Here is a 13457-nt window from a genome sequence, read left to right as displayed (position 1 = left end):
CCATGAGTTCAAAGCCATCCTGAGACTCCATAATGAATTCCAGGTCAGCCTGGGCTAGAGTGAGACCCTACCTCGAAAAACCAAAAAAAAAAAAAAAAAAAAGTTAAACTTTAGCTAAATTTGCTCTCTAAATTAGTTGTCAGCGTATTTTTCCACAAATGGTAAAAATGTAATTAGTTAACACTTTGCAGACTATAGGGTCTCCTATGAAAATCTATACCTATTTATAATCTGTAAAACAATGAATGAAGCTATATTCCAAAAAGCTTCCTTTAAGAATTTCATGGCAAATTTTCTGAATGTTTGAGTCTGGTTGTTTTTTTTTTTTTTTTTTTTTTTTTTTTTTTGCCTCCAAAATACACAAATGCTTAAAAAAGACTGTTGTATTAGGATATATACAGGAATGCCTCAGCCCAATGTCTAGTATATATTAGGCACTCACTAAACATTAATGAATAGAGCTTAAGTGTACATAAATTGGAATTATGTGTAAAAGAAATGTTGGAGTAGTATCCCTCAAGTGTTCATGGGCATCAGAAATCAACATGGGAAATACTGACCTAATTTACTGAGTTTTAGATGTGTAGATCTGGAACGCAACTGTTGCAGTCCGGTTTGCATTGCTGGTAGAAATCACCCAACCAAGAGCAGCTTCTGGGAAAAAGAGATTTATTTTGGCTTACAGGCTTGAGGGGAAGCTCCATGATGGCAGGGGAAAACGATGGCATGAGCAGAGGGTGGACATCACCCCCTGGCCAACATAAGGTGGACCACAGCAACAGGAGGGTGTGCCAAACACTGGCATGGGGAAACTGGCTATAAAGCCCCTAAGCCCGCCCCCAACAATACACTCCCTCCAGGAGGCGTTAATTCCCAAATATCCATCAGCTGGGAACCTAGTATTCAGAACACCTAAGTTTATGGGGGACACCTGAATCAAACCACCACAGCAACATTTTCCATATTTTGCTGATGTTGGCAATCTAGGGAGCATTATTGTAGTAGAAACAATCTTGTGACTTGCAGTCTGACTTCAATTCTACTTAACCAGAAATATCTAATTAAATTACAGTAATCAAATACATATGAAGAAAATTATTTCCTTAAATATTCTAGGTATAGTGTATGCATATGGGAAAGAATATGGCACAGATAAACCTTGATTATCAATACAAGAAATATCTAATTTAGTTGATGGGCTGGGGAGATGGCTTAGCAGTTAAGCGCTCACCTGTGAAGCCTCAGGACCCCGGTTTGAGGCTTGATTCCCCAGGACCCATGTTAGCCAGAAGCACAAGGGGGCACATGTGTCTGGAGTTCGTTTACAGTGGCTGGAGGCCCTGGCATGCCCATTCTCTCTCAGTCTCTCTCTTCCTCTTTCTCTGTCTATCACTTTCAAATAAATAAATAAATATAAAACAAAAAAATTAAAAATATCTAATTTAGTTGACAAAAACAGTATATACTCATGCACCAATTAGAGAGTACTAAAATATATTTCATTATGCTCTGAAATGTGTGATATAGAAGAGTCTGTATAGGCACTCAACAGTAATTTGTAACAGCCTACACAGACATGTTGTAAAACTAAGAAGTATTGACTGGTTGTACCTTGGTGAAGTTATAGGTATCTAACACTGTTGCTGTCCATACACAACAGATTGGACTCTGTTCTGACACAAGAACCATCAGTGGTCTGAATCAGCATTTGATGTCATTGTTGTAAGATACAAGGTTGTTCTAGTGGCTCTTGGTGTAAAAGGGTTCATTAGCTTCAAAGATACTGAAATGTGTTTGGAGAAGGGTTGTTTCATATTTTGTAGATGTTTAACAAAATTACTAGCTTTACGTACTTAATGCCATTCACTACCTTTCCCCACCAACTTGTAGCAAACAAAAATATGAGTCATTGATAAATTGTTAAATATCCTGCTGAGGTAAATCCATTCATGTTTACAAAGAAACTACTTTTTCTAACTCCTTACATGCTGAATTTATGTAGCTAGTACAATAATGTAACAAAAGGAGTAATTATAACCTGAGCTCCTACATGAGTTAAATTTTGAAAAGTAGTTAGAATAAAAGTTTGTTGTGGACCATTCTTGATATTTTACTCAATTTTTGATTCTATAAATAGCATCAATGTAAAATTTCCTTAAAGAATAGAGCAGTCTAACATATCATGGCATTTGAATCAGGATAATAATTTCATAAGGTCATTGCCTGACAAAAAGGAGTGCTAAAAGATACTAAAGAAAATTCTTGGCTAGTGTACAATCTTAATATTTGGGAGGGTTGGAAAGGAACCTACTGAAGATACAAATGAGTATATATAAATAAATATAATATTGTAGTATAAATATAAAAATATAATATATATATGCATGTATATCTCACACAATTTAATTTAGAAAAATACGAGCCCCATTCTCTATCTAACAATTATTCCATTCCCAGTACTCATTGTAATTCAGTTGCATATCTCCTACCTTTCTATGCTTTCACAGAAAATATGTAAGTATAAATTTGTACATATGTGTGTACTTAAAAAGGTAAATGGCCCCATAACCTCATATTTGGTTGTACATGCCATAATTTATTCAGTATCATGTTTTGATGCCAAATTCTGTAATTAGAATGTTCTTCATTATGGAAGAAATATAATATGGAGAAATGTTATAAATCAAGACAGAAAGCATTATTTATTAAGTGATTTGTATGTAGCTACATGGTAGCAATTGACTACCATGCATGCAATTTTGGATTCTATCCCTGGCACCATAAAAGAGGAAAAGAAAGCCAGGTGTGGTGTTGCACACCTTTAATCCCAGCACTCCGGAGGCAGAAGTAGGAGGATCACCTTGAGTACAAGGCCACCCTGAGACTACATGGTGAATTCCAGGTCAGTCTGAGCTAGAGTGAGACCTTACCTCGAAGAGGAAAAAAAAAAAGGAAATCCTATTGCCTTTTTTTCCCCCTTTTAAGAGTTTTGCTATATAATCTAGGCTTTCCATGAACTCACTTTGTAGCTAAAGCTGGCCTCAAAATTGCAACAATCCTTGCCTTAGCCTCTTGAGTATGGAGGTTACAAGCATGGGCCACCATGTTGGTTCTCATTACTTATCAACATTTATACATATTGATATATTTCTTCTACATTTTAATCTATAAATATAACAATATATCATAATGTTGTTAAATAAATTTATAATCTTATTTATGTTTTTGTATTTGACTTCATTTAATCAGAATCTAAACTTTCAGTCATCATTTAAAATATGTATCTCCAGTGGTGGCATGCTGGGTAGAGAAGTTCATCAAATTCATGATTCTTTTTTTTTTTTTAATATTTTTTGTTCATATTTTATTTATTTATTTGAGAGTGACAGACACAGAGAGAAAAAGACAGATAGAGGGAGAGAGAGAGAATGGCCGTGCCAGGGCTTCCAGCCACTGCAAACGAACTCCAGACACATGTGCCCCCTTGTGCATCTGGCTAACATGGGACCTGGGGAACCGAGCCTCAAACCGGGGTCCTTAGGCTTCACAGGCAAGCGCTTAACTGCTAAGCCATCTCTCCAGCCCAAATTCATGATTCTTAATTTGGTATCCAAGCTTTTATTGTTTACTTTAGGAATTGGGGATGAGTGCCTTGAAATTGCATGGCAAATTTGGTGTGAACAATATATATATATAACTTTAGCTTTTCTAGGAAAAGAAATCAATAGTTTCTATCAGTATTTTAAAATACTCTATGATGAGTAATCCCCCCCATGCAAAAAAAAATCCAGTGAGGTATACTCAGTTGAAAGCTATGTGGAGTTGTTTAATAAAATGTTTGTGTCCCAAATGATGAAGACTTCTGTTTGAATAGAATTGGTTTAAACTCTAGAATCCTAGGGGAAAACATAAACTTAGCAACATACCTCATTTTTGAATCATTTCTCAAGACTGTTTTCTCTTTAGTTAAAAGTTTGTATTGGCATAGAGATGGTGCACAAGCATGATGATGTTTGTATTATCATTTGTTTGTTTTCCCTTGAGGAGAGAATGTTGTGTGGGATAAACAGCAGGATGGTGAGATAATCCATCATTTTGAAACCTGTTCTGTGGTGATGGATGCATAGATTGGTAAAGTAACTCAATAATCTTCATTTTTTTCCAGGTTATTCACAGATCAGTGAGCATTGTTATTAATAAAGCAATAGAATGCTTTTGTGTTCCTGCCTGTAATACTTCTCAGGTTTTGACTGGAAAAGACTTAAGTTGGGATTAATCTCTTATTAAAACTTACATTTAAGTGTATGGTATAGAGGATTTATTGTGAATCCCATGAGTGTATCAAAACTACTGGCTGCGCAAATTATACAGCTTGAGTTTCTATTTTATCAATAGCACACTTCAGTGATAATTCTGATAATAGGTTATCCTGGTAGCTTGGTTTGAAAACTTGGCCATGCCATATTACCTGAGAAAATTATGCTAATCAAGATATTAAAAATATTATAGTAATTTTTTATTAGAATGAAACATAGCTAGTTCCTTATAGAGCAAGGCAGGTTTGGGGCTGGAAGCTAGTTTGAGTGAACTTGAAAGTAATGTTATATTACTGTGCAAACATTTTAGAGGAGTCAAAACTTTTTTTACCGTCTTTTTGGAATAAATACATTATTCTGTAGGTATGATAGAAATCATAAGTGAAGTTGGATTATTTTTGAGGTACATTAAAGTTTGTTATCTACAAAACAAAACACAAATGAAAGACCAGAACCAAAAAAACAAATGCAGGTACACAGGTCCCCAGCTTTTCATGCTGGCATGGGGTAAGGCTGTGTTTCATTGCTGGATTTCCATGTGCTTCTCTCTTCTTGTTTTTGTTTGTTTGTTTGTTTGTTTTTTTCCCCTCATGTTATACAGTTGTAACAATGCCTTTCCTTTCCAGTTTTTCTTCAGTTTACATTCTACCCTGCTTGGGAGTTTTATGTAATTCATTGTCATGTTATATGAACTAGACAAAAGTTTCTGTGTGTTAGACATGTACCAGTCTATGAATTGGCTTCTGATTTTTTTTTCATGTTATTTGTGCCTTAGTATTGTTGAACGTTTGTTTTAAATTCCCAACACCTCAGTGCTCTTATCTATATTGTGGAAAGGGTAGTGATCTAATCTTGCCTCCTACCCTAAGGATACTTGTCTCAAATGTTATGATGCACAGAAAAACTGTTTACTATTTTTCAACACTGATGAAAAGTACTATTATATTGAAATTGATGACCTTATAGTCTTGATGCATACCATAAAGTTTTTGTTGACTATTTAAAAATTAATTTATATATTTTAGACATTCAGTATATATAAATTGAATCTATTTGGCACTAAAATTTATTTGATTAAGTCACTTAATGATCTGTATCTGTTCATAGATTTTTTCTCTGTATAAAAACTAGTGATCAAGCCAGGTGCGGTGTCATACACCTTTATTCCCAGCACTTGGAGGCAAAGTTATGGTGATATCCATGAGTTTGAGGCCATGCTGAGACTATAATAGTGAATTCCAGGTCAGTCTGGGCTAGAGCAAGACCCTACCTTAAAAACAAACAAAGCTGGGTGTGGTAGCACATGTGTTTAATTCCAGCACTTGGGGAGGTAGGAGTTGAGTTCAAAGTCACCTTGAGATTACATAGTAAATTCTATGACAACCTGAGCTAGAGTGAAACCCTACCTTGAAAAACCAAAAAAGAAAGAAAGAAAGAAAGAAAGAAAGAAAGAAAGAAAGAAAGAAAGAAAGAAAGAAAGAAAGAAAGAAAGAAAGAAGGAAAAGAAAAGAAGGGAGAGAGGGAGGAAGGGAGGGAGGAAGGAGAAAGAAAGAAAGAAAGAAAGAAAGAAAGAAAGAAAGAAAGAAAGAAAGAAAGAAAGAAAGAAGGAAAGAAAGAAAAGAATTAGTGATTTTTGTATGTCTTGAAATTCCTAGTACATAGTCTTCTGTACATACAGGTGTCCATTTTACCATTGTGTTTATTAAATCCTATATATTTTACTCACTTGTGGCTATGTATTTAGAACTTGGGCTGGCTGGCACATCGTAGGGAATTAATAAATTAAATATTTTAACTTTATTAGAAATTATCATGGAAAATAAATATTGCAGGACAGAAACTATACTTTTATATACCATATCAGTAATTTGTAAAAGACATTCATGCTTGTAGCCTTTCTTTCCTAAATGCTTCATTCTTTCCTTTCTCCCCAAAATTAGGCAGTGGGTTCACTCTTGAATGAGTGGTAAAAAGAATTCAACTTTAAAAAAATCCTCAAGTATTTTTATATCATAAATATTGTGTAATTTTGTTTGGCCAATTTTCTGTTCAAAACAGCTGGAATATTTTGAACAAGAAGGCATAAAACCTTCTGATATTAAACCCACTTAAACTAAACTGATTTGAACTATTTTTAAAGTGACTCCTATTTCATCTGATTTCATTGAAATCAACTCTCAATTATCTTGTATTATGTGGTTGCACATGAAAGTTGTTGTCTTTTATAATACACTATATTTATTTCTTTCAGTTATTTCATGCAAAATAGATTTTATCATACTAATGCACACATGTTTGTGAGCACTCATATTTTTCAGACCTTTTGCATTGTCATTTGGAGGAGATTGGCACAATCTCTCTACGTTTTTCTTAAGTAAACCAAATTTTTGCACTACCAAAATTTTAAAATATTCTTTCATTAACCCACAGTCTTTAATCTTGGTCCTATATGCATAGACCTATATTCTTAAGGTGCAGTTAAGCAGAAAATTAGCACTAAAATAGCTTCATTTACATAATGATTAAATGTTAATCCTAATTTTATGTTCTAATCACATACTTCACAGGGTGATTATATGGATTAAGGAAGTTGTTATTTGTAAAGTTCTTAGTATAGTTCTTAGCAAATCCCAAACACTGAATTAGTCCCTATTAACTAATTTCCAAGCTGGTATGTAGAGAAGATATGAGTGTAGACGCTTAAGCATATTAGAATTGCCTCAGATGCTTAATGATTTAAGGGCCAAAATTCTAAATGATATGTTTCCATCCTTCATGATTCTTTCAAGATCAACATTTAGCTGCTGGGCTATAATTGACCTAAGAAAAAGTGGGATGTACCAAGATCACAATGGTCACTGAGTCATACCTTTTAAAGCACTTAATCCCTGTCACTGCTATCAATTCTCATTAACATTATCTGTGAAGTTTAACCTCACTTTTTCCTATATTATGGTCATGTATGTATGCAATGATATTTTTATTTAACAAGCATATACAGATGAAAACAAACATTGGTTTTTATTTATTGTAAAGCTAGAAATATAACTAGTATTTACTTTCTTTTGGAGGGTGAATGTGATAATGCTTTAAATGAGCCAATTCATGCTTACAAACTGATAGAAAGCCAGTATGGGACAGATAAATCATATGAGTCAGAAGCCACTGATCATCTGATTTATATTTTACATGAAAGATTTTGATTATAATAAGAACATACTAAATATCTGAATGCAGTTTCTGTTTAATCGTAGAGATTTTATAATGCTAAAACTTACATAGAAATTTTGCTTTATTTCTGAATAACTACTAGGATAAAAAGCAATTTCCTTTAGACATGCAAACTTTGCAACTTTTTGAGGCCTCATTAAACATATTGATGGCTATTGGTATCCACAGTCAACAGAACAAACCACCTCTGTTTACCTCAGACTTACTTTATGGAGATGCCCTTCACCACAGAAATGTACTAATACAATTAGCCTGACTATTATCTTGGAAAATATTTCAGTATACTTTTATTTGGTATGATTAAGAGATACTTTCTCAGTCTTATAGATTAAATTTGAATTTTTAAGCAATTTGTTCCCTGTGAAAATTATCAGTGAACCACAGAAAATTTCTCAGTAAGTCAGGACATTTTTTCTAGTGAGACAAGCCAGAGTTTGCAAATGTATGTGAATTTAATTACATAATGTGAGTTTGGGACATAAAAGTACCTTACTTACTTATCGAAGAGAAATCAAGCTGGCAAAATAGACACTGAGGACAGCCAAGCACAAAAGCTGAATGAAAGGTCCTTGGGCAGCTTTGAAGTTCTCTTTGTGGCACAATGCCTTCTTGTTTTGCTTAGAATTGAATAGTTAGACAATGAGTAGCTCTCATCCTCTTTATATTCAAACACACATGTTGGATGCATTTACATGAATGATTCATTCTCGGAGGTTTTAGAGACTCTGGCATAGAGAATAGAGGCTGGGGGCTCTGCATAGGTACTGCTGTAATACCATTATCTTTTTATAGTACACTAAGCTTCAGGTACTGTCTCTCTGGCTACCAAGATTATGAATTATAATGTTATTAAACAGAACATGAAGTCCATTTTTTTCCTATGATGAAGAACATTATAAAAGTTATAAATAAAAAACAAGGAACAACTCACAAATATGTGTATCATCCTTGCAGGGAGGCCATGGTCATCTTTTCTGTATCATTCCAATTTGAGTGTATATGCTGCCAAAGTGAACACATGAAATTCTTAATCTGTCAGACTTCTAAAGGTAGTGGCTATTATTGATTATGTTAGATAGAATCTGGATTGGTAACAGCTGGTATGCACATTTCCTTCCATTTTAAAGAAAAGGGAAAACATAATTTTAGATAATTTATTTGAAAGCAAAAATAGTATCTAGCATACATGAACCATATCTCTGTGGTGTGGAGTCATACATAATTTTAATTCTGCAAATGAAATTGTAATTTTGCATTTTTGTCAGTCCACATATCAGATAAGCACAGTATTCTGACTATCATTTTGTTGCTGTCTTTCCTGAATTGCTACTGTAAAATTTTAGTTGTACCTTGCAATAAACTGACTTTATCTTTTTTTTTCCTTCTCATGTGTGTGTGTGTGTGTGTGTGTGTGTGTGTGTGTGTGTGTGTGTGTATGTGTGTGTGCACATGTGTGCACATGTGCCAACGCACACACACACACTGACACATCTGTGCTTATATTTGTATGTATGGGAGCACATGTATGAGTGCAGGTGCAGGTTTAGGCTCAGAACAACATCAGAGGTTGTTCCTCAGGTACACCAACAACATTTTTTTTTTCTGAAATAGGATCTTTTATTAGCCTGGACCTATCTGGTTAAGATATGGGAAGCCACTTCTCTGCCTCCCCCGCACTGGGAGTATAAGTGAATGGCATATGCCTGGCATATTTTGCATGGGATCAAATTCAGGTCCTCATACATGTGAAGCAAATATTTCACAAACTGACCTATATCCCTTGCTTGAATATGTTCTGAAAGAAATTATTTTCTCATAAAATATTGTATGGATTTGATAAGTATTAATAGAAGTTATTGTAACTTTACAAATGTATTTGAAACTTTTACCTGAATTACCTTAATTTATTTTGGTTTCACTAAAAAGAACTTTCCACAGTGGTAACATACAAAGCAAATATGGAACAACCAGTAGCCTTCCTACATACCAATAAGAAACATGCTAAGGATGAAATCAGTCAAACAGTCTCATTCACAATTGCCTCAAAAAAAAAAAAAAACCCTAGAAGAAACTAATCAAGGAAGATCTCCACAACAAACACTTTAAAACACTCAGGAGAGCCGGGCGTGGTGGCACACCCCTTTAATCCCAGCACTTGGGAGGCAGAGGTAGGAGGATTACTGTGAATTCGAGGCCACCCTGAGACCACATAGTTAATTCCAGGTTAGCCTGGGCCAGAATGAAACCCTCCCTCATAAAACAAAAAAAACAAACAAAAAAAAAAAAAAACTCAGGAGACAAATTAAGGCACTAGAGAATGGAAAGGTCTCCTATGTACATAGATAGGAATACTTAATATGGCTATATCACCAAAGGGCATCTACAGATGTAATGCAATCTCCGTCAAAATTTCAGTACCAGTCTTAGAAATAGAAAGTCAATCAATGTGAAAATTCATTTGGAAGCACAAAAGACCTCAGATAGCCAAAACAATCTGGAGCAAAAAGCAAATATAAAAATAAAAATAAATAAAGCTGGAAATATTACCATAACATATTTCAAGGTCTATTACAGAGCCATTGTAACCAAAACAGGGTACTGCCACCAATAAATAAAATAAATAAATAAAAACAAATAAATAAACAAACAGATAAGTTGATCAATTGAACAGAATAGCAGGCCCTGATATAAACCCATGCAGCTGCAGCTGCCAGATTTTTGCAAAAATGTCAGAAAGACTCATTGGAGAAAAGACAAGCTCTTCAACAAATTGTGTTGGTAAAAGGGGATACATTTATGTTTAAGTATGAAACTAGAGCCTAATCTCTTACACAAAAACCAATTCCTAATGGATCAAAGACCTTAAAAGATCTGAAATCCACACTGCTAGAGGAAAAAGTACAGAGATCACTATGAGATATAGGCATAGACAAAGAGTTTCTGAATAGGACTCTACTAGCACAGGAAATAAGATCAATATGAAGGCTATCATACTCTATAGTTATGTCTTTGAACTATAATATTCTGCAGATCTAGCACCCAGATCTGTTTACATTTAGATAAAGAACCTCATAAGCCTTTTTTCTCCTTGAAATAATCTGTATATGAAATCATGTAGAGGTATAAGAATTACTTTGTAGACATACAAACTCAGAAATGAGAAGCAATGTCCAAAGCTTGTGTGAGTCTCTGCTAATGGACCAGTTGGATACAAACATTTTATTGAAGCTTTTATGAATAATGAGCTCCCTCAACATTTTTCTGTAGCTTAAATATTTGAATATAGACCTCACTTTTTTCTGTATAATATTAAATGACTTTCCAGTTCCTCATGTTAGTTTCTATTCTATTCTATTTAAAACAGAAAGGATGATGTCTCTTTTATCATACTTAGTCTATAAATGTTTGTGGTGGTTTGAATTATATGTGCCCCATATACTAATGTGTTTTGAATGCTAGGTTCCAAGCTGATGGCAATTAAAGCCTTGATAGAAGAGGTATATTGTGGGAGGCATGCTTATGGGTATTGTAGCTAGCTTCCTCTTGCCTGTGTTTGGCACACTCTCTTTTCTGCCATTTCTAATTGCTGTGGCAGAAGTGACGTCTGCTCATGCCACACTGTCCCCTGCCATCAAGATGTGTCCTCTTGAGACTGTAAGCCAAAATAAATAACCTTCCTTCAAAAAAAAAAAAAGATAAACAGCAAATTGGATCTCATGATTTTTTTAAAAACTTTGTACAACAAAAAGAACACTTCATGGCTCAAGGGTCATTGGATAAAAGCGTGCAGAAAGATTGTAACAGCCAGAGGATAGGGTGGGGTCCTGTAGCACATTATGTTCCTGCGAAGGATGACTTGCATTCATGACTTCACAACAACCATTGTGACCTGCATAATACTGTGACCATCATCATTCTGTCATGAATGAAGGAGCATGATGTAAAGCCCTCATTCTTAAGGAATTCTTGCCAGTTAATGACTGCTGGGGGAGCAGGAGGCACTTTGTAGAGTGGTATAGCCACTGGCAAGTTGCATGTGCTCTGATAAATAATCCCCACCCTTGCTCATGTAGGCAACCCTAATTAAACTCAGTGGGTAACATAACTACATAAAGAAAAAAATGAATCAAAATAGTTGAGGGAGTAGTTGAGAAGAAGGGATTCAGTGTAAGGGGGATGGAGAGGGAGTACAAGAAAAGATTTGATCAAAATAATTATGTACAAGTACAAACTTGTCAATATATAAAATTCTAAATATGACTTGCATACAATTTTTCTTTACATTGGCAAGCTTATTACTGAATATCCCAGCCTTTGCCAGTATTGTTTTGTTAGGAATTTTGTTGTTGCTTAAGAGTGAAAAATTTAAAGCCTTTTTTGCATACATTTTGTCTTTTTCATTATCATTGTGGCTCATTAAGAAAGGCAGAAACTGGGCTGGAGAGATGGCTTAGTGGTTAAGCACTTGCCTGTGAAGCCTAAGGACCCCGGCTCGGGGCTTGATTCCCCAGGACCCACGTTAGCCAGATGCACAAGGGGCCGCACACATCTGGAGTTCATTTGCAGTGGCTGGAAGCCCTGGCACACCCATTCTCCCCCCCTCTCTCTCTGCCTCTTTCTCTATCTGTTGCTGTCAAATTAAAAAAGAAAAAAGAAAAAACGAAAGGCAGAAACTGATCTTTTCATGAATAATTTGGTAAGAGCTTGGATTTCCCACGAGAGTTACAAGAAGTAAACAACTAGTTTTTATATCTCAAACTAATTTAAGAGATGATTGTATCCTCTACTCTCTTCTTTCCTGCCTTTCTCTTTACCTCCCTACCTCTTTCCTTTGATGTTTATATGTTGTTCTTTTGCAAATACAAAGAATATTAGTAATTATAACTATTTGAAATTTGATTTTTCAATGAAACCAACCTTTACTACATTTAAAGGTTTCTAAAATCAAAGGAGTAAAACCAATACATAAAGGAATTTACAGTACAGAGTTTAGTATTGATTTTACTCTCATCTTCAACCTAGTGACTTTGTCTCCTTTGAAATATGTATCTTCCCAACTATGAAATGAAACCTTTCATCTGTCTTGCAGATATGAGCATTTGGTCATGAGAGGGACCTAGGAAGAAGATTAGTACAAGTTCATTTTGTCTCACCACCAATACATTTGTAGCTGTCTTAACTTTTGGGGGGAGCCATAAGAGTTTCATTCATACTTAAATACTCACTTAGGCCATGTTAGATATGGATATAGTGATTGTCTATCCCACTGCACACCTAAAAATAGTATTAAAATAGGAGAGTAACTGAGAAATATGTAATTTTGATTACATATTAGAATTCATGAGAATGTATACATTGAATGTATTGATCCCACTTATTTGTAGATGTTTGGGATCAACTGTAGAAAACACAAAGCCTTTAATGAGTACATTGAGAGACAGGTGAGAGAAACATTGAAGGGGCTTTGAGCAAACTGAGTTGATAGGACATGCAATAATTGTTGTCAGTGTTTTTTGGGGGGTGGGTGGGTTCTAATTCCTTAAAGGAGATAAGGAGCTGTTAAGGCTGCCCAAGAAGGTAGCATTTTAGTTTGTAGTGCTCGAATACAATGGGACAGCATGAGTTTTTGTGGATTTGAGGGAACAGCTCTATAAATATCCGAAATTGTTAGCCACAGAGTTCCAAGGTGCAGTGTGTGTGTGTGGGGGGGGGGTTGTATATGTGTATGTATGTGTATTTGTGTTTGTGTGTGATGGAGTCTGGAGGAGAGAGGAGTTCAACAGAATGGGAGTGTATGACAACATCAGTTTCATGAGCATGCAAATTAGTTCTGCCTGTTCCTTTGCTGCATCACTGTGCTTCCAACATTTCTTATATACGAACTTTCTGTCTTTTGAAATACGATTTCCT

The 13457-nt window shown here is 35.0% G+C and overlaps 1 protein-coding gene and 1 non-coding gene across 2 annotated transcripts in view; one reads left to right on the top strand and one right to left on the bottom strand.

Annotated features, from left to right (window-relative positions):
• Positions 1 to 13457, top strand: part of Chm (CHM Rab escort protein) — a 193946-nt gene that overhangs the window by 118211 nt on the left and 62278 nt on the right. The window lies entirely within an intron of this gene.
• LOC123456880 lies at positions 8459 to 8565 on the bottom strand. Its single transcript, XR_006634752.1, has one exon. It is a non-coding gene; the product is annotated as a U6 spliceosomal RNA (small nuclear RNA).

The sequence above is a fragment of the Jaculus jaculus genome, chromosome X, assembly GCF_020740685.1.
Source record: "Jaculus jaculus isolate mJacJac1 chromosome X, mJacJac1.mat.Y.cur, whole genome shotgun sequence".
Classification (NCBI taxonomy): Eukaryota; Metazoa; Chordata; class Mammalia; order Rodentia; family Dipodidae; genus Jaculus; species Jaculus jaculus.
This window is presented reverse-complemented; position numbering and strand designations above follow the sequence as displayed.